The sequence below is a fragment of the Alexandromys fortis genome, unplaced genomic scaffold (genome assembly GCF_014885135.2).
Source record: "Alexandromys fortis isolate MF-2015 unplaced genomic scaffold, M_Fortis_MF-2015_v1.1 scaffold_31, whole genome shotgun sequence".
NCBI lineage: Eukaryota > Metazoa > Chordata > Mammalia > Rodentia > Cricetidae > Alexandromys > Alexandromys fortis.
In genome coordinates this window covers 14,778,183-14,799,475 of record NW_026067974.1, presented here as the reverse complement: position 1 = coordinate 14,799,475, position 21,293 = coordinate 14,778,183, and the positions used below count along the sequence as shown (strand labels likewise).

Sequence of the window (21,293 nt, the reverse complement as noted above, 5' to 3'; positions counted from 1 at the left end):
TAGAGAGGTACCACGACGGCGAAGCCCGACTGGGGAGAACTGAGGCCAAGCGAGTTAAGGAATTAAAAAGACTCAAAGCAGCTGAGTGGGACAGTGTTGGCTCTCAACAAACCCGAGGTGGATCAGAAGTAGTTATCGCATAAAAATAGAGGCTCAGAGCCTGGCAGGGTGGCCCTTACCTTTAATTTGGCAGAGGTTGGAGGATCTCTGTGATTTAAAGATGAGCCTGGTCTACATAGTAAGCTTCAGAACAACTAAAACTACACAGAGAGACCCTGTCTCAGAAACTAACAAAGGAAAACGGGATCAAAGCACTGGGGTGGTGACCCCGGGGCTCAAATCCCACCTCTCAGGAGATGGAGGCAGGTGTCAGTTCAAGGCCAGTTCCTAGCTACAGTCTGAGTTTGAGATCAGCCTGGGCAACGTGTGACCTTGTTTCATAAACAACATAACAATAGAAATGAAAAATTGAGGCTCAAGTGAGCACACGCTTTGATTTTTTAGAGAGAAGCTAGAATCCATTTAAAAGTTTTGGCAATTTACATTTTTGGAAAACCTCATAGTAGCCAAACAAAACCCCAGGGAGGTGGGGAGGCAGCCCTTGCAGTTCTTAAACCTGTGAACTAGCCCTTGGGGCATGGTTTCAGGCGGAATTTGACCAGCAAGTCTCTTTAGCTACAGTTTAATTCCTTCCCCGGCCAGGGCCATAACTAAAAGCCTGCCCATTTGTAATTCTAGAGTACAGGAATGGTCCGCACTAGACTATACAAAACAGCCTCCTGTCCTACATCTCCAGTAAGCTGTCTTTTGTCACCCAGTCTCACTCTGTTTAAAATATTTAGGGGAATTTTTCGTGGCTTTTCTTAGACATTTATTTTTATTTTATTTGTCTGTGTCTGTAGGTAGGTGTGTGCACATCAGTACAAGAGCTCACAGAGGAGTCGGATCCCCAAGGGATTGGATTTACAGGTGGTTGTGAACGCCCGGTGTGGGTGTTGGGTATTCGGTGCAACAGTCCTACAAACTCTTCACCGCTGAGCCATCTCTCCCACCCCAGGTTTCCTTTTCTTAACTGGCAGCTCCGAGCAGGGGAATTCCAGTCCATGCACATTCTTAAAAAGTCTTGTACTCAGGATCTTACTGGGACGCAAGGAGTTAAGAGGAAATGGCCTATTAGGGTTTTGCTAATCCGAGAAACCCAGGACCTCAAAACTATGTAGAACGCCTGTAAAAGCTACGATTCCACCAGGCGGGGATGGTTGGCCGAGAGGCCCCGAAGGTTCTTCGAGTAACTGCAGAGCAGAACCTAGAACGGCCATGAGCATCCGGAGATCCGCTGGACCAAGGCCCTGACCTAGCGCACGAGATAACGGTGGCGCTCTCTGGCCCGGCCCGGGGCAACTCAGGTGAGGCGTGTCTCCATCACGCCGTTAGCTGCAGGCTCCTCCGAGAATCTCACCGGAGGAGAGTTAGCTGCAGGCTCCTCCGAGAATCTCACCGGAGGAGAGGAGCCGGGGCTGCAGTGCGCCAAGTCGGCAGCCCACCCGGGCTCCCCGGCTCCATGCGCAGGGGTCCCCCCCCCCCCGCCCCGCGCGCCCCCACCGCCGACGGGACCGCCCGGGAGCGCGCTCGGCCGGTCACGGAAAGTTGGCGCCGGCGCGGGACCCGCGCGCTTCGGCCGCCACCCCCCCACCCGAGGCGCACGTGCCGCCGCGCCCCCGCTCCCAGGCCCAGACGGGACGCCCCCCACCCCCACCGCGGCACGCAGTGCGCAGGCGCCTCCCCGCGGGTCCCGGCGGCGGGAGCGGGAGCGAGAGAGGGAGGCGGCGGGCCCGGCTGGAGCGGCTTCAGCCTCGGCTGAGGGCTGAGGCGAAGAAGGCGGTGGCGGCAGCGGTGGCGGCGAGGCGGCGAAGGTGATGGCGACGCGGGGCCCATGAGGCGGCGGCCGGCGGGACGGGCCGAGGCCCGGCGGAGGAGGCGGCTTCGGGGGCGCCCACCGCCGGGTGAGCGGCGGCTTGAGGGGGGACCCGGGCCGGGCGCGGCCGGGCGAACTCTGAGGTGCCTCGAAAGCGGCGGCGGCGGGAGCGGCTGCGGCGGCTGCGGGTCGTGCTCCCGGGAGTGGCGGGGCGGGAAGGGACGCCGCGGAAGGCTTCCCGCCGAGCCCGGAGGGGCGTCGCCACCGCGTCCCGCCGCCGCCCCCGGCGCGCCCGCCCTCTTTGTCCCCAGGCGCGCGGTTCCCAAATTGGGAGGGAAACGGCTCGGGCGGGCCGGGAGCGGGCGGCGGCGCTCCCGCAACTCCTCGGGCGGTTGGGGGCCCGGCGGGGCCGGCGCTGGGCGGGCTGGTCTTTGTCTGGCGACGGCGGCCGCTCCTCCGTGGCGTGCTGCGGGGTCCGGCGGCTCCTCCGGTTCCGTCGGAGGTTTTTACCGGAGGTTCGGTTCGAGCGCTGCGCCGCGGGAGAGGGGCTGGCGGGAGGACCCGACTCGTCGCCTCTTGTTGGACGCCTTTTCTTTACTTGAGACGACTTTATCTTTACTTCGTAAAACTTTGGAGCTCTGTTGGTTTGTATTTTTTTTTTTTAATTGTTCTTCGTTGAGTCTCCAGATTGAAAATAGAGGGGAGGCGCTAATGCTGTGATTGGGCTGGCTGCTGCGGTTGGAGTTTTTGAGTTGAAGTGATTTATGTGATTTGTATTTAGAATTTGGGGGTCTCCCGCCCCCTGACCCTTAGCGATTTATATTTGGGATTGCTTTTCTTCTGCGGAGTGGATGAGTTGGGTTTTTATCATTTGATATTTTCGGTCTTCGAGAATTGGCAGCGCTGCAGAATTCATTGTGCTCCTGCTTGTGTTTGGTTCTCATCAAACTCGGTGAAACCGAGGAAATCAAGGTAGACAAAGTTCTGGATAAGAGATTTTCTGTGTGTCTTAAGTCTGAAAGCCCTTGTTTTTGTGTGCATCCTTGTAAGTGGATATATGTGAAAGCGCTGTACAAAGCTATACAAAGGAAAGATTTTAATTCTCTGTTAAGCAGAAATCATGTATTTCAGATACGTGAGTATCTGTAGGAAGAGAATTAATGATGTAATCTTGGAATCAAATCCTTCCCTCTGTAAACAGTTGGTAGGAATTTTTCAGAGCAAGAATGAAAAGCAAAAAGAAACAAGCCCCACAAACTTAATTGCGTAGCTCCTAACTAAATTGCTTAGCTCCCAACTAAATTAATTGTGAATTTTTTTTTTTTTTTAATTTGCAGGTTTCTTTTGGTGTAAGCAGGGGTTTGTGCAGGTACTTTGAGTTTCTGAAGGGCTGTGTAATGGCAGCATGCTAGAAACTCTAGCGGACTCTTCTGGGTGAAGGGTGAAAAGCTTTGTTAAACCAATCCGTTACCCAGATCCTCGGTGCAGAGTACTGTCGGCAAAGGGCATTTGGAGAGAAAACAGGCAGTGTGAGTTTTATAAATGTGTCAGTTTGTCATGGTCTCAGCCATTGGTGTCATTCTAGCAACTGAGCAAGGTGTTCAGTGCTGGCTACATACAACTGTAAATTATTTCACAGTCTGGAGTTGACTGTCAGCAGGCCATGGTTTATCTTTCAGACCTGTGGAATGTCTTTATCCAAAAGGGTTTTCCTAGGTGCGAGCATGAGATGATCTCATTAAAGATAACATTTTACTTTTTATTCTCTTTGAAGCAGGAACTTGTATGCAGTTCTAATTGATCTGGAACTTGGTATACATACCAGGCTGGCTTTGAACTCTAGCCTGACCCTCCAGGTGATGGGGTTATAGGTGTGTACCACCACTGGTGGCTCATTTAACAAACTTTTGTGATGCTGGAGACATATGCTAAGCACGCAGGTTCCCCTCACTGAGCCATACCCTCAGCCCCAGCAGATTTTTTTCCCCTGGTTAAGTCTTTGTGTGACACAGAGCTCAGCGTTGAGTAAACAAAGATGTGTACCGTCTTCTTTTCCCTCTCAATGTGTTTTGTTGGTGTTTTTGTTTTTCAAGACAGGGTTTCTCTGTATAGGCCTGGAAATTACTCTAGACCAGGCTGGCCTCGAACTCTTAAAGAGATCAACTGTCTCTGCCTCCCAAGTGCTGGGATTAAAAGCATTTGCTACAACTGCTTGGCTCCTCTCAATGTTTTTGTTTGTTTCTGAGACAGAGTTTTTCTGTAGCTTTGGAGCCTGTCCTGGAACTAGCTCTTAAAGACCAGGCTGGCCTCGAACTCACAGAGATTCTCCTGCTTCTGCCTCCTAAGTGCTGGGATTATCCTCTTATTTTTAACATGAAAAATAAAGATTAGCAATCTAGAAATTATCTAAAAGCCTTGAAAACAATGTACAGGCTTTTAGAATAAGTTTGTTTTTCCTCTTTAGAAGAGGCGTCGTTTCACATACTATTCTTATCCTCTAACCTCTGAAAGGTGTTGAACTCCCTAGTTACATGGCTTGTTGTATCCATGTTTCTGTGGGACCTAACTGGTTTTGACTAAACTAGTTGTAACCTCATGATGACTTGTACATACCTTTTGAGGATGTTTGGAGTTAAGTGGCGTTAGACTCTATTTTTAGGGAATTCCTTTTGACTCATTCTTGGACCTGGAATTCCTACTTGCCCATCTAAAGTAGGTATTTATGTGCACTTAGATTCCATCCTGAAATGCTGTCTCCTCAAGGGTTCTGATTCTGCTCCAGCTCTTCCTCAGGGCCATCTCTGATGTTGGCCATGTCTTTACCTGATAATCTTGGCCTTAGTCCTTATTCTTCTTTGCTCACTCTAAACTTACCCATTCTTGGTCTTCTGTTACCCAGTATATTTTGAATTTTGTTGTGCTTTTGAGACAGGGTCTTATTCTAGCCCAGGTTGACTGTGAACTTACAGCAGCCCCACTTCAGCCTCCCCATGTGCTTGTGGAATTGGAATTACTGGTGTAAGCCGGTATGCTCCCTTGGTGTGTATAGCACTGGAGATTGAGCTATAGCCTCTTGCATGCTAGGTAAGCACTCTGCCAGCTACACCTCCAGCTTGCTTTTATAGTTCTTTCTTTCCCTTCCTTTCTGTACTAGGGATTGAACCCACAGCATGATAGACAAACACTTGGCTACTGAACTACATCCCTAGCCCTGCTTATATATATTTTTTCTTATTCTGTGTATTCTTGTCATACTTACGTCTTTTTCCTATTTCCTGAAAGTTCAAAGCCTACCCAGAGAGTCTTTGCATACACTCTGTTTCCTTTACCCCAGAGGCAACTTTTTATCTTTACTCCTATCAAGAAACCTTTCTGGATGAAAGAGATGACTCAGTGATTTAGAACACTTTTTCTTACAGAGGACATGGTTCGATCGCATACATGTCAGTCAGCCATCTATAACTCCAGTTCCAGAGTATCTTAACACTGTCTTCTGACCTTGCAAGCACCAAGCAAGCACATAAGTGGTGCACAGATAAACACATGAACAAAATACTCATACACATAAAATTAAAAAGAAACCTATTTCTTTCTAGTTTAGCTGAGGGATCTCTAAAACACAGTACTCTTCTGGGAATCTATGCTTATTTGTATAATGTCTGTGTCACCATTAGACTGTATAGTGTATTCTGTAATGTTTAGAGTAATGTCTTGTCTGTGATAGCTCAGTACCCTCAGCACCTAGCTAGTTCATGTCTGTATTCAGCAATTTGGTGCTTGCTAATTTTTTCTTTGTAGTTGTTTGGTATAGTAAAGTACTTCTGATAAAGCTTCAGGGTCTCTATCTGGAAGATTTGCTGTTACATATATATTGATATTTTCTTCCTTTGTGTTTTATTGCCTTTTTTTTTTGTAAAGAGTCTCCCCCATACAACCTAAGGTGACCTCAGAACTGGTCTGTTTGCCTTAACCTCAAGTACTAGGATTATAGATGTGTACACCTGGTTTAAATATTTTGTTTGTATGTTAATGGCCTTACGTGTGTTTGTAATGTTTTGTTGTGGTTTGTTTAAAGATTTTATTTTTAGTTGGACATGTGGCCCATACCTTAAATTCCAGCACTTAGAAGACAGGCAAGTGGATCTCTGTCAGTTCGAGGACACCCAGGACTATATACTGAGACCCTGTTTCAAACAAAATAGAGCTAGGGAGATAGCTCAGGGGTTATGAACACAGAGAAACTTAATTTGGTTCCTCGAATCCATATGAAGGCTCCTAACCTTAACTCCAACCCAGGGATCCAGTGTCCTCTTCTGGTCTCTGCAGGCACTGCATGAATGTGGTGCACATACTTTCCTGGCAGGCAAACACCATACACATAAAATAAGTTTAGACAAATAAAAAGATTTATTTTATGTGTATGTGTGTGTGCCTGATACCCAAGGAGACCAAAAGAAGGCATTAGATCCTGTAGGTGATTGTATGCCACCCATTGTGGGTGCTGGCACTCAAACCCAGGTCCTCTGAAAGATCAGCCAGTGCTCTTAACTGCTGGGCTGTCTCTCCAGCCCTGATATTTTCTTTTTAAAATTAAAAGAGATAAAGGAAATTTGTAACTGTTTTTCTAACTTTTGTTAAACCTCAGTGATGATGTCTCAGCTTTTCATGTGCTAATGTTGTGGGTGGGTAGTGATGGTGTATTTGAATGTTAGAACATTCACTAATGATGTTCAGGGGCCCAGGTTTGATTCCGGCACCAAAAACAAAACCATGTCCCACCCCTTCACCCCAAACAACTAGTTCCCATAAACAAAGGTACTATATTACCTGTAGTATAATATGTATAATATTGAGGAATCTTATTTTCAGCAGGATCTTTGCTAAGCTTGAGCAGTCTGTCAAGTGAAATAAAGATTTTTTTTCCTTTTGACACACTGAATCTATCTAGTTTTTAAATTTTGCTTTGCTTTGTTTTATGTTTTTGAGACAGAATAACTTAAACTCTGCAGTCTAGGCTGCCTCAAACTCACGATTCTGCTGCGTCAGCTTCCCATGTCGAGGCTTGTATTATTGATTTTTATCCCGTTTTCCAATACATAATTAGAAACCCATACTAGCCTTAAACTTAGACTATTCTGTCTCAGACTCCTAATACTGGGATTACAGGTTTGAACCACAAGGCCTGGCCTAGGCCATCATATTTTGAGTTTGGAAAAATGTTAGGAATTGTGATGGATTGAATAAGAATGGCCCCTATAGGCTAATATATTTGAATGCTTACTTATCAGGGAATGACACTTCTTGAGAAGGTTAGGAGGTGTAGCTTTGTTGAAGGAAGTGTGTAACTGGAGATGGGATTTGAGGTTTTAAAAGCCCAAGCTAGGCCCAGTGTCTTTTTCTTCTTGCTGTCTGTGAATTCACTGTAGAACCCTCAGCTATTCCAGCAATATGTCTGCATGCCAATATGCTCCCCACCATAATGACAGTGAACTGAACCTCTGAAACTGTAATCAAGCCCCAAGTACATGCTTTCTCTTGTAAGAGTTGCTTTGGTCATGGTGTCTCTTTACAGCAATAGAACACTAAGACAGAAATGGTAGAGATATCTTAATTTAGAAAAAAAAACAAGCTGTGTATCTGAAGCCATTGCATTCTGTTATACTTAAAGCTAGAATATAGAAGTGGGAAAATATGCCTATGGTTTGAGATATTATCTAAGAAAAATTTTGTACGATTTATGGTTTGCATCTTAGGTGTTCCCCTAAAGCATGAGTTGAAGGCTTTGGTCTCTAGGTGATGATGCTGCAGGAGGTGACAGTGTGCCTTTGGAGGCTGTTTTTGTGCTTCCTGGCGTCTGTGTGAACAGTCGTGTTCTTCCCCACTCCTCCCATGAGTCTGTGTGTTCAAAGTAATGGTGCCAGTGACCCTGGGTTGAGATTGATACCACAAGCAAAGTCCATCCTCCTTTCTTGGTTTATCGTTGTTATTCTTAGTTATTGGAAGCTGATGGATGCACAGAGTCTACAAAGTCTTTTCTTCTCTTTTTGTATTGAGGCAGCATTTCATGTAGCTGAACATAGCCCTGAATTCGTGATCCTCCTACCTCCACCTCCCAGGTGCTGGGATTCAAGGTGTGCACCACATCCTGTAAGAACAGTGGCTTTAAAAACAAAGGACATTGAGCTTATAGTTCATGATCCTAGAGAAGCTAAGTGTAAGCTGAATCCTGAGAAAAACATACCTAGATCCACCTGGAAAGGGGAAATAGACAAGATCACCTGACAGAATTGGGAGCATGGGGGTGGGAGAGGAGTATGGAGGGCGGAAGGGGAAGATGAGAGGGGAGAAAAGGGGAGGGGGACTAGAACTTGAGGGAACGGGATAGTTGAGATGGAGGAAGGAAAGATATCTTTATTGAGGGAGCCATTATGGGACTAGCAAGAAACCTGGCACTAGAGAAATTCCCAGGACTCCAAAAGGGTGGCCCCAGCTAAGACCCTAAGAGGAGAGGGTGCCTGAACTGGCCTTGCCCTATAGTCAGACTGATGAATATCTTAAATATCACCATAGAACCTTCATCCAGAAACTGGTGGAAACAGAGACAGAGACCTGTATCGGAGCACTGAACTGAGCTCCCAAAGTCCAGTTGAAGAGTGGGAGGAGTAAGAACATGAGCAAAGAGGTCAAGACCATGATGGGTTCACCTACTGAAACAGTTTACCTGAGCTAATGGGAGCTCACCAACACCAGCTGGACAGGAAAGGAAACAGCATAGGTCCAAACTAATCTCTCTGACTGTGGTTGACAGTTGCTTGGCTGGGGCAGACTAGCACCAGGATTTATCCCTACTGCTTGTAGCGGTTTTTTTTTTTTTGAACCTATTCTCTTTGGATGGATACCTTGCTCAGCCTAGATATAGTAGGGAAGGCCTTGGGCCTTCCCCAAAAGCAGTGTGCCTTACCCTCTCTGAGGAGTGGATGGTGAGTTGGGTGGGGGGAGGTGGAGGGAATGGGAGGAGGGGTGGGAGTGGGAACTGGGATTGGTATGTAAAATGAAAAGATAGTTTGTTTTCTTTAAAAAAAAAAGAAAAAGAAAAAAATAGTAACACACATGAAAGAAAGAAAAAGAAAAGTGGCTTTATTATTTGAACCACAACAGAACTCCGCAACTAGGAGCTTTGTTTCTAGCTGCTTTTTTATGTTTTTCACAGGGAAACTGTCCCCTCACTCTGGAGGTTTGAAATTGTATATATATGAGCATAATTTCTTAAGATAGGGAAAAGAAAAAGGAGATCTATGTTCAGAATAGTATTCTTAAATTCTAATAGCCGATCTTAAAGCCTCAAAGTAACATTTTGGTTTTAAAAGGGAGTATGTAGAATTATATATTAATACCACAAGATAGGCCCATTGGGCTTGTACTGAATCTCATGGCATGTTGTTATTCCAGCAAAAGAACCCGTGATATGAAGGAAAGGGATTAGAAGATGAAAATTGTATAACATTCACGTTGCAAATAAACATTTAATGGAACTTGTAATTGAAACTGACTTTTTTTTCCTACTATGTATGTACTGGGGGATTAAGTCCTGAGTCTCCTGCTTGCTACACAAGTGCCCCACTCTTGATCTAAATCCTCAGCCTCTGGTGGCTGTTATAATCAGTTTTTCAAATAAAAGCAAATTCCTTCCAATGCCTAATACCGGATGACTATCAACAAAGAATGATGGCACCCACTGTGGGTTTTCAGGGACTGTTGGGAGAGGGTGGAAGCACAGACTGTGATACCAGCACGAGAGGCAGAGGGGAGGGATGAGTTCAGTCAGCTGATGCCAGTCTGGACTGTGTGAAACACTGTCTACAAAACCCAGCAATTTAAAAACAAAGGAAGCCTGGCAGTGGTGACACGCGCTTTTAATCCCAGCACGTGGGAGGCAGAGGTAGGTACATCTCTGTGAGTTAGAGAACAGCCTGGTCTACAGAGAGTTCCAGGACAGCCAAAGCTACAACTCTGTCTCAAAAAAACGTTAAAAAAGGATATTAGGTGTGATAATTTCCCTTTCTTTTAATTAAAAAATTGTGTATGTGTACAGACAGGACCATGACATTCACAGATGGAGGTCAAAGGACAATTGTTTTAAAATATTTTTAAAAAATTTATGTTATGTGTATGATGCTCTATCTGTATATACACCTACATGCTGGAAGGTAGATGGCTATGAGCCACCATGTGGTTACTGGGAGTTGAACTTAGGACTTTTGGAAAAGCTACCAATGCTCTTAACCCTGAGCCATCTCTCCAGCCCTCAGAGGACAACTTTTGGGAGTTGGTTCTTTCTTAACCCTGTTGAGTGACACAGGGTCTTTCTTGGTGGTCTGCTGTGCTGCACATCCCAGGATCACTGCCTTTGAACTGTGGACTTTTGTCACCTCCCATTTCCACGTAGGCATGCTGGGATTATAGATACATGGCACCCAGGGTTCTTTCAGGGTTGAATTTAGGTTGTCTGGCTTGTGCTACCATTTGAACCCCATCATACTGGCTTCCTGGTAATGTTTTATACTTCATCTCCATGTTGTTCACATGTCTGTTTAATTTGTGAAAATTCCTGAAGGAGTGCACTTCTATCTGTGCTTACTCTTTCCCTCCCTGCTGCTGGAATTAAACATAGGGTCTTGTGCATACTAGGCAAACACTCTCCCACTGAGTTAGCTGTACCTCAGTCCTGTTTGTTCATCTTACCATATTTTATTCTTCAGTAAGTTTACCAAAAAATCAAAATTGTGTATAAAAATTTAGGTTGAAGAATTCTTTTGAAAAATACACCTTGCCTGATAGGCTCTCACAGCTGGAGTTAGCTAGTCCACTTTAGGTGGTGCCTCTATTCCCCATCTGTCACAGGTTTCTTCTCATCCTCTTTAGTTGTATTACATTATTGGTATCCAAAGGGTTCAAATGCTAAAAACAAAACAAAACAAAAACCAGCGTATTTGAGAAATAATTGAAATCTTACATGCCACTCATTTTCTTTTAAGATTTATTTTTATCTTATATATGACCTGAAGTTTCAGCTCACTCATGTAAGCACCTAAAAGGGGCTGGAGACATAGCTCCACAGTTAGGAACCCTGGCTGCGCTTCCAGAGGACCTGGGTTCAACCCCGGCAACCACAGCTCACAACTGTCTGCAACTTCAGTTTCAAGATATCTGTTGATTTTTTTTTTGTTGTTGTTGTTTGTTTGCCTCTGCAGGCACCATGCACACAATGTGGTACAAAGGTATACCTGCATGCAAAACACTCATACACATTAAAAAGAAGAAAATAAAACTTCCAAAGATGTATAGATATCACTATGGTTATTTAAGAGTACGTTTTGTTCTTCTAAGAAGAATATTAATATCCTAAAGTAGTATCACCACCCCTCATAGACTTAGACAACCACTAATCCACTTTCAGTCTTATTACAGATGCTTGGATTTGTCTAGATAATTTTGTATTTTATCTAGATAATTGTGGATATTTAAATTTTGTGTTCTGTGCTAAAAAAAAATAATTACAAGACAAGCGTAGTAGCACATGCTTACAATCCCAGAACTGGCAGTTGGAGAGGAAGGGTTGTAGCGTCCAGACTTTGGCAGGCTTAGCAGGGCTGCCTCATGATCTTTCTTGGGTGTGTGGTATTTCATTTTACACTTCCGCATAACAGTCCCTCTCTGAGGAAAGTCATAACAGGAAGAGGTCAGGGAAGGAACCTGGAGGCAGAAGCTGAAGCAGAAGCCATGGAGGAGTGCTGTTTACTGACTTACAAATAATGTACTTTAAAAGATATTTTTTCCTTATTTTATGTATGTATGCCTGAGTGTCCTGAGTGTGTGCTTTGTGCACCATATGTGTGCAGGAGCCCTCGGAGGTCAGAAGCACTGGATCCCTTGATCCTAGAGTTAGGTGGTTGTAAACTGTGATGTGGGTGCTGGAAACAAAGCTGATGTCCTCTGCAAGAGCAGCAAACATCTCTCTAGCCCCTCAAAGAATAATGTTAAAAAAATATAATTGTAGATACACATTGACACACATCTGTAATCCTAGCATTTGGGAAGTAGAGGCAGAAAGATCAAGGCCAGCCAGGGCTACACAGTGACGTAGTGAGACCCTATCTCAGCTCCCCACCCTTACCCCTCAAAGTCATTGTCTATTAATTCCAGAGGCTTATAACGTTATATAAAATATTCTTATAGCAAGTATTCTGTATTTAGGAATAATTACAAATGTAGTATTACTGATCAAAAGGTAGTATTTTAGAGTTTTTTCTTGGTGAAGAATGGCTTTTTAGAGAAGGTCTATTTAGACCAGGTGTCCTTGATTGAACTGTGGCTGTCTGCCTCTGTGCACTGACAGTATTTCAGTTCTTGATAAATACTGCTCAGATGTCTGTAAGAAGTATGCTAGATCACACTTGCCATTGCTGTATGATGACGTTAGAACTTCCACAAACCTACCAATATTGGGAATACATTTACTTGACGTGTTCACTTTCCAAGACTGAATATTGTTTAGAATTGTCAGTTTGATCTACGCTTAGGCTGTTTTAGATGTGGATACCAGTACTGTCCTTTTTGAATGAAGACAGCCCCACTTAGGAGGCGTTGTGCATGAATGTGGTATCCCATACTTTTCCAGCTGGTTCCTGAATGTTCTTGAATTCAAGCAGAATGGCTCTTTGCCAGTGTAAATTGGCACTTCAGCCCACAATGGTGTGTTTTATTTCCTTGTTGGTTGATAGAGCCAACATTTCAGATGCCTCTCTTTTTGGTTGGTTTTATAATTTGATTCATGATAAATTATATCTTGTGTTTCTCAAATGTTGTTCATAGCCAGGAACACTTTTGAAAACAAGTTGTTTTCCTGTTTATGCCACATAGATTACTGTTTGCCAGTTAGCTGCCATAATTCTTCTTCTTAGAAATTGTCACCAGCTAGTTATTAAGCATCTATTATCACTGATGTGGAATTAACTTCCACTTAAAACGTTCCAGTTAAACAAAACTTGGTTGTAAACCCCTTAATTGATTCCTTGTCTGCACACTGCAGCGTTACTCATCCAGGGTGTGAGTCACTAGCGATTCTAACGGATTGCTCAGCTCTCCATCTGGGATGCTCAGAGTTATGTAGTGACCCATCTTCAGGTTTTTTTTTTTTTTTTTTTTAAGTTTAGTCCAGATTTTCTGGAATGGCTGTTTGGGAAATACTGTTGTTTTGTTTTGAGACAGGGTTTCTCTGTGTAACAGTCTTAGTTGTTCTGGATCTTGCTCTGTAGACCAGGCTGGCCTCAAACTCAGAGATCTGTCTGCCCCTGCCTCCTGAGTGCTGGGATTGAAGACGTGCGCTACCACCTCCCATCTGGGAAATATCTTTATGAAAATGTGACATCTTGTTATTGCTAATGTCATCACTGTTACTTTGCTTCCTTCCTTACCCTGGAGTGCTGAATTTTCTGTAATTTTTTGGTTGTTTTATGAATTTTATTGTGCCAGAGATAATATTAAGCAATGTGAACCTTAGAAATCAACAAGTTTGTTAGTCTCCATTTGATATTCTCCATTATGTCACAATTGGAAAATTGGAAACATGGAAAGAGGGGATGGAGAGATGGCTCAGTGGTAAAGAACATGTACTGCTCTTACAGAGGACCTCAGTTCAGTTCCTCAACTCCAGGAGATTTGAGATGCCTCTGACCTTAGTGGGTACCTATAGTCATATGCGTGTGTGTGTGTGGAAAGAAATACGGAAAATAAGACCTGATTCCTGAAGCACGGAAATCACATTCTGAAATCACTGTCCTTGGCTCCTACTCCATTCTGCTCTGTTTTGTAAAATTTAGGGTTAAGAATCAATTACTTACTTTATCTATAGATTTTTGTTTATTTTTGGGGACAGAGTTTCTTGGTGTAGCCTTGGCTGTCCTGGCTTCTTTTATTTATTTATTTATTTATTGAAGATTTATTTATTATTTATTTAGGCCAGAAGAGGGTTCCTGATCTCATTACAGATGGTTGTGACCCACCATGTGGGTACTGGGAATTGAACTCAGGACCTCTAGAAGAGCAGCCAGGGCTCTTAACTGCTGAGTCATCTCTCCAGTCCTGGCTTCTTTTTAAAATATTTTAAAGCTTTGTGCTGAGTTCATTTGAGTTTGGTTCTAGCTTGCTTCTAGACCTGGGTCTGAGCATGCTCAGAGCTCCCAGTCTAAATCATCTTCGCCTCCTTCTGAATGCTCTGGTGTTAGGATCTTTCCCCTTTGGTTGGTAGGAATACAAAGCATTGCTTGTCCTGATCATGTCCAAATTGCCCCACTGTGGGTATTTTCTTCATACATGAACTAATCAGTGCTGAAGACGGGAGGCCCTTCACAGATATCCAGGGCCTGTTTCTGTAGCATGAATCCTCCCACGTCACCATTCATTTCCCTGTGAACTGTGATAGTAGTCACCACTGACTGCACATATACCAAACACTATGCATCTATAGCATTAATAATATTAATAATGATATTAACTGGGCATGGTGAACCAGACCTTTAATCCCAGGACTTGGAAGGCAGAGGCAGGTGGATTTCTGAGTTTGAGGCCAGCCTGGTCTACATAGAAAGCTTCAGGATAGCCAGGTGTAGCACGAATTGTAATTTATTTTAATAATAACCCACAGTCAGATATTGAGGGGTGAAAGCTATAAGATCAGAGGAACAGTGCAGTCCGCCACTAGAGAGACCTTCTACTTCTGCTGAATCCTGGGACTGCTGCCTTAGACTGCTCTGAGCTCCTGTCTCTCCTTATTTTATATTCCTCTCTCTTCCCAGCCATATCACTCCTGTCTCCACCTCCCAAGTGCAGATCACCTTTGTTTCTCTTTTAGACAGGATCAATTTTGTGTAGCCCACGGTGGCTTTGAACTAACAGAGATCCGTCTGCCTCTGTTTCCCAAACCTTGTGATTAAAGGTGTGTGCCACCACAGCCTGGCCTCTAATGGCTTCGCTCTGCACACTGATCTTCAGGCAAGCTTTATATGTTAACACACAAACAAAATATCACTACGTGTTTCTATATAGCGTGCTGCCCTGTGTTCCTCTGTCTGGGCTGTCTCCTCGACTCAGTGAGTCTACTATACTTTGTTTATTTCTTCCTCCTTGCTCTGGAAACCCTCTAGTTAGCTTAGATAATTAGAGGTCTCATGTTGTTTCCCTCCTCTCAGGCATTTCCTATTATTTAAGAAGTGAATAACTACTGCTTTATAGACTTTCCCGTAGTGTTAATTAAGTGTATTAGTGTTAATACATTCAAGACCATGTCATATCCCAAGATGTCCTTGAACTGATGTGCTTTGCTTCAGCAAACTGAGTGCTGCGATTAGAAACTTGGTACCATGCCTAGTCTGTCTGACCTTTTGTTTTGTTTTTTTTGAGGCAGGGTTTCTCTGTGTAACAGTCCTGGCTGTCCTGAAATTCGTTTTGTAGACCAAGCTGGCCTCGAACTCAATGAGATCCACCTATCTCTGCCTCCCAAATGCTAGTGCTGGGATTAAAGGTGTGCACCACCACTGCCCGACCTTTTTTTTTTTTAAGATTTATTTTATTTTTAATTCCATGTGTATAGGTGGTTATGAGCCACAGTGTGGCTGTTGGGAATTGAATCTGGGTCCTCTGGAAGAACAACTAGTCCTCTTACTGTATACACACATACACATGCACACACACATACATGCACGCACACACATGGAGATTGAATCTGGGTCCTCTGGAAGAACAACTAGTCCTCTTACTGTATACACTCACACATGCATGCACACACACACACACACACAGCAGTATGTAGATATGTAATGGCTCACACTTGTGATCTCAGTACTCAGGATACTGAGTCAATAGGATTCCTGAGAGCTCAAGGCAAGACTACAAAGACCCTTCCTTACAAAAAGAAAAAGAAAAAAAGAAACTGTTCATTGTTCCCTTGTACTGTTTCTAGTTAGCTCTTTTTTCTTTAGGGGTAGGGAGAGGAAGCTAAGCTTGGTAGTACTTGCCTGTGTAGTTTGAGCACTCAGGAGGCAGGGGCAGGAGGATTGTCACAAGTTCTAGGACAGTTTGATCTAAATAGTAAGTTTAGGCTAGCCAGGACCAATTTAGAGATGCTATCTTGAAAACCCAAAAACCAAACAATTCAACATTAGCAAGACTGGCTGGCTTCAAATTCTGGTTTTACAATATTTAGTAATTAGATGATCTTAGACAAATTACATACATTATCTGAATCTCACTTTCTAATGTTTATGATGATCCCAATAATCAGACTCTACCACCTGAGATAATCCAGATAATATGATTTATACTTAAGTTTTAAAAATCCTATAAACTTCACTTAACAGAAGAATGCAGTAAGTTTTTACTTGATCCTAATAGTGTATAACTAATAGAAAATTGTTATGAATTTTGGGCCTAATGTAACTCAGTGATATGACACTTCTAGTGCAAGGCAAGGTAGATTTATATCTTAAGTTACTTGGAAAATAAACTAAAAATAGCGTATTTGGTTTCTGTCCAATTACTGTTAAATAAGCAAACATGATTTTCTTTAGTATGTATGTGGGTGCGTGAATAGTTTTGAATTATGGACCACCATGAGCTGTAGTATACTTTTTAAAAAATTAATGTTGGTTCTGCTGTTCCTTTGGAAGCCCATGCTTTTTTATTTTAGAAGGAAAATTGCCCATCACCCATTTTATGTGATGTTAAAATTAGTAAAGCATATCATTTATATAGAAAGGGATACAGTAAAATGCTGAAACAGGCTGCTCTTTAAAATCAGGTTTATAAGCTGGGTTGTGGTGGCGCACGCCTTTAATCCCAGCACGAGGAAGGCAGAGGCAGGTGGATCTCTTGAGTTTGAGGCCAGCCTGGTCTACAGAATGATTTCCAGGACAGCCAGGGCTGTTACACAGAGAAACCCTGTCTCAAAAAAGAAAGAAAAAAAAAGTTTGTTTAGCACCTATGGTGCTAGCTTCTGGTTGGTTCTGGTGAAAGTCTGGTAGGGTACCCAGGCAGCAAGAGACTGGCAGCAGATCACCTCACCAGACAGAAAGCAGGAGGGATTCAGGGATCAGGATCAGGCTTTTATAACTCCTTCTCCCCAGTATTCGGTGCAAGAGACCAACTTTCCACTCTGAGGTCAACATCTCAACATCCCAATGGCCTGTAGAACGTCCATTAGGCCTTTTTTGTTTGGTTTTAGTTTTGGGTTTTGATTTTAGGTTTTTGGGTTTTTTCGAGACAGGGTTTCTCTGTGTAGTTCTTTCTGGGTGTCCTGGAACTCACTCTGTAGACCAGGCTGGCCTCAGAGATTTGCCTTCCTCTGCCTCCCAAGTGCTAGGATTAAAGATGTGTGCTACCATCACCTGGCTTGGCCATTCTAAGGAATAACTCCAGCATGTGAGGTTGAGGAGGAGAGAGACATTCAAATCATACTAAAGAGAAACCAAAACAAAATCATTTATTACTAAGCTGCTTGTAAGATAATGCCATTTTTTAATGTAGAAAGGTATTTTTAAAGATTTGTTTGTTTTTATTTTATGAGTGTTTTGCCTACATGTATACATGTGTATAGTATGTGTGCCTGGTACACTCGGGTCAGAAGAGGGCCTTGGATTCCCTGGAATTGAAGTAAACAGCCAGTTGTTGTGAGCCACCATGTCGGTACTGGAAACGAACCTGGGTCTTAACCATCTCTCCAGCCCCTGGTTTTTTAGTTTTTTTTTTTTTTTTTAGATTTATCAATTTTATTTATATGTGTGTTTTGTATGCATGCACACCATGTGTGTGCCTGAGAAGGTCAGAAGAAGACATTGGACCCACTAGAACTGGAGTTACAGGTGGTTGTGAGTAACTATGTGGGTACTGGGAGCTTAACCTGAGTCATCCCCAAGAGCAGCAGTTAGTCCTGCCCATTGAGCCATTTCTCCAGCCCAGCTAATGTCATTTTATACTTGGAAGTTCACATTGATGAAAGACTGAGGGAAACAGCTGGGTGGTGGTAGTGCACACCTTTCACCCCAGCATTCGGGAGGCAGAGGCAGGCAGATCTCTGTGAGTTTGAGGCCAGCTTGTTCTAGAGTTCCAGGACATCAAGGACTACACGGAGAAACCCTGTCTCAAAAAAACAAACAAAAAAAACTTTCTTTCATGTATATGGATGGATGCTTTGTGTGCATGTATGTCTGTGTTCCATGTGTCTGCCTGGTGACTATGGTCAGAAGAGGACAGCAGATCTCCTGGGACTGGAGCTTTATGTGGTTATGTGTATCATGTGGGTGCTGGGGATTGAAACTATGGAAATGCTCTTAACCTCTAAGCTGTCTCCCAGACCACTTTGTGACAGTTTCTCGTCATGTTGTTGGTTTATCTTGCCTCCATGTAATTAAGAAAAAGGATGACATAATTTGTATTGAGCATAAATTATAGGGAAACCTGTACCAAAGACTTCAGGATGTGGATCTAGCGGTTGGGGTTCCATAAAAGCTCATGGAAAGAAAGACTGGGTTGGTTTAACATTCTCTCCTCTCTCCCTTTCTCTCCCCTTTTATCTCAGGGCCTCATGTGTCTCAGGCTGGCCTTGACTTTGAACTTACTCCTGATTCTCTTGCCTCCACATCCTAAATGTTGAGTTCTAAATGCTCTACTTTTGTGGTATTGGGGATCAGATCAGGGCTCTGTGTGTACTAGGCCAGCACTCTGCCAACTAAGCCACAGCCTCAGACTTGGCCTGCTTCAGCATTCCTAAACTCTCAGTTTAACTAGTGCACAAGACTGAATTCTGGGTGTGTTAAAATTGGAGGTGCAGATGGTTGTGAGTCACTATGTGGATACTGCAGATTAAACCTGAGCCTTCTATGAAAGCAGCACCTGTCTAAACCACTGCACCCTCTCTCCAGGCGCGTCCCCCCACCCATCACCCTACCCGTCTCCTGAGTTCTGACATAGCACTAGTTTGGCTTTGTGTGTCAGCTTTCCACATAGAAATTTTAACATGTGATTTTTGGCAAATAATTTTTGTTTTTTTCTTAAAAGTTTTTTTCCCTATATCTTTTTTGTTTTGTTTTTCAAAACATGGTTTCCCTGTGTAACAGTTCTGGCTGTCCTGGAACTTATCTCAAAACAACAAAACCCTAAGTTCCAGTTAAATTACCATGAACACTCAGGGATTTTTGTTTTTGAGACAGTGTCTCACTTTGCAGTCATGGCTACACCACATAAACCAGGCTGACTCAAACTCAGGGAGATCCCCCTGCCTCTGCCTTTTGAGGGCTGAGATGAAAGACTATGGGCCAAGAGGCCCAGCCTCAGCATTGTTTTAAATGATAGTCACAAGCAAAGTTGGTGCCTTATGGATGACATTTGACCATAGCTTTTTAAAGAACTTGATAAAGGGCACTAAATTCTCCCGCATTGGTTTGCTTTGTTGATTGTTTTGTTGTCTTGAGACAAAGTCTAGCTATGCTATAATACACAGCCAGCTAGCCTGGAACTTGCTGTGGAGACTTCACAGGGGCCTCAACTTCACATTGTTTTGTTTTTCAAGCTGTCTTTGTTTTGTTTTTAATCACAGTCCAGGTGTTTTCTCTCTGACTTTGTGAGCCTTAGGATTTGTAAATCACCTCCTGTGGAGACTGGTGTTGCAGTGACTGAGCCAGCTGTTGGGTGTTTCAGCTGAACAGCTTGCTCCTACTTGGCTGCTCAAATCCCAGTGAGAAGTATTGGCTGTGGCAGAGACAGGGCTGTTGGTAGCCTGGTTTAGCCTTGCAGTGCTGCTGCTTTGTTTTTGCTGTAGTTGCCAATGTTTATTAGTGGGTTTGTTTGTTTGTTTGGTTTTAGTGAGGGTCTTGCTTTTAACCCTGGCTGGCCTGGAATTCTAAGGGATCTGCCTGTCTCTGCCTCCCTCTTCTAAACGCTGGGATTAAAGGTGTGCTCTACCTTGCCCAACAGTTTTGAATTTTCACAAATGACTCTTTTCTCTATTAGGTTATCTTACTTTTGAATTAATTAATTTATTTAACCTGCATGTATGTATGTGTACTATGTATACTCCTGTGCCCGCAGAGGCCAAAAGTGGACATTGAATCCCCTGGAACTAGAGTTACAGACAGTTGTGAGCCACCATGTGGGTTCTGGGAATTGAACCCAGGTCCTCCGAAAAAGCAGCCAGTGATCTTAACTGCTGAGTCATCTCTCCAGCCCCCTATCAGGTTTTTGTAGAGCCTGATGAGTTTAAAAAAAAAACAAAACACAACTCTGAGATCACTGTTAATTTCTCCTTGCACGTATTTCGGGAGGAGGAAAGAATGGTATTCACAGTCAAGCCTTTTTCCATCTCATTCTGGTGACCCATGTGGCACACAGAAAACTTTGTTTCTTCCTGAAAGTGACACGCTTGTGATTCATTGTTTTCTGTGGGAGGAAGCTCATGACCTGCTCTTTTCTTTTTCCCTTCCAGAGAGAGTTTGGGAAAGTAACAAACATAATACCATTTCTGAAAGAAGGTTTTGGATAACAGAAGTTCTGGATAACAGGTAAGTTTGGAGTTACTTGGTGGTGGTGATTACCATAGTCTTCAAGTGCCGTGTGGGAGAGGAAGGAGGGGTTGAGAATGTCGATGGGCTTTGTGTCAAGTGTTATTGGGGTTTGACACGTGACACAGATTCTAGACATAAATGTGGGTATTTTGTAATTATCCTCTAAAATGGTATTTTTAAAGATGATGCCAAACTTATGGTGCCTCACAACCATAATGTAATGAGATCTAGTGCCTTCTTGAGGAAGAGACCTGGTCAATTGTTCTCATCGACTTTGACCATGAAACCCAATATGGACAGTTCAATAAAACCACATTATATGGGCTGCACATGCCTGCTTCAGCATTGCCAGGGAATAAATTTCATTTTCATTTCAATTTCATGATGACAAACACATGTGATCCCAACATTCCAAGACTGAGGTTAGAGGTAAGCCTAGGCAACATTTGACCCTCTGAAAACAAAAACAAAAACAAAATAAATAAAAATAAGAGCCATACATGGTGATACATGTCCTTAGTTCCAGTGCTTCGGAGGCAGATCTCTGTGAGTTTGAGGCTAGCCTGCTCTAGACATTGAGTTTCAGGATAGCCAGAGCTACATAGTGCGACCTTGCTTCAAAAAACAAAAATAAAAAGTATGCTGCTTTTTTTTAAAAATATTTATTTATTATGTATACAATATTCTGTCTGTGTGTATGCCTGCAGGCCAGAAGAGGGCACCAGACCCGATTACAGATGGTTGTGAGCCACCATGTGGTTGCTGGG

The 21,293-nt window shown here is 43.5% G+C and overlaps 1 protein-coding gene across 4 annotated transcripts in view; it reads left to right on the top strand.

Annotated features, from left to right (window-relative positions):
• Positions 1-887: 887 nt before the first annotated feature.
• The window catches only part of Gjc1 (gap junction protein gamma 1), a 22,996-nt gene continuing 2,590 nt past the window's right edge, over positions 888-21,293 (top strand). The window contains exons 1-2 of one of the 4 annotated variants that reach the window (XM_050156568.1): positions 888-1,406; positions 20,448-20,523. The gene's annotated coding sequence lies outside the window, so the exon portion shown is untranslated. Of the gene's footprint in view, positions 1,407-1,754; positions 2,004-2,023; positions 2,560-20,447; positions 20,524-21,293 lie in introns of those variants that run through there. The other 3 variants (XM_050156567.1, XM_050156570.1, XM_050156569.1) reach the window with 3 other exon arrangements.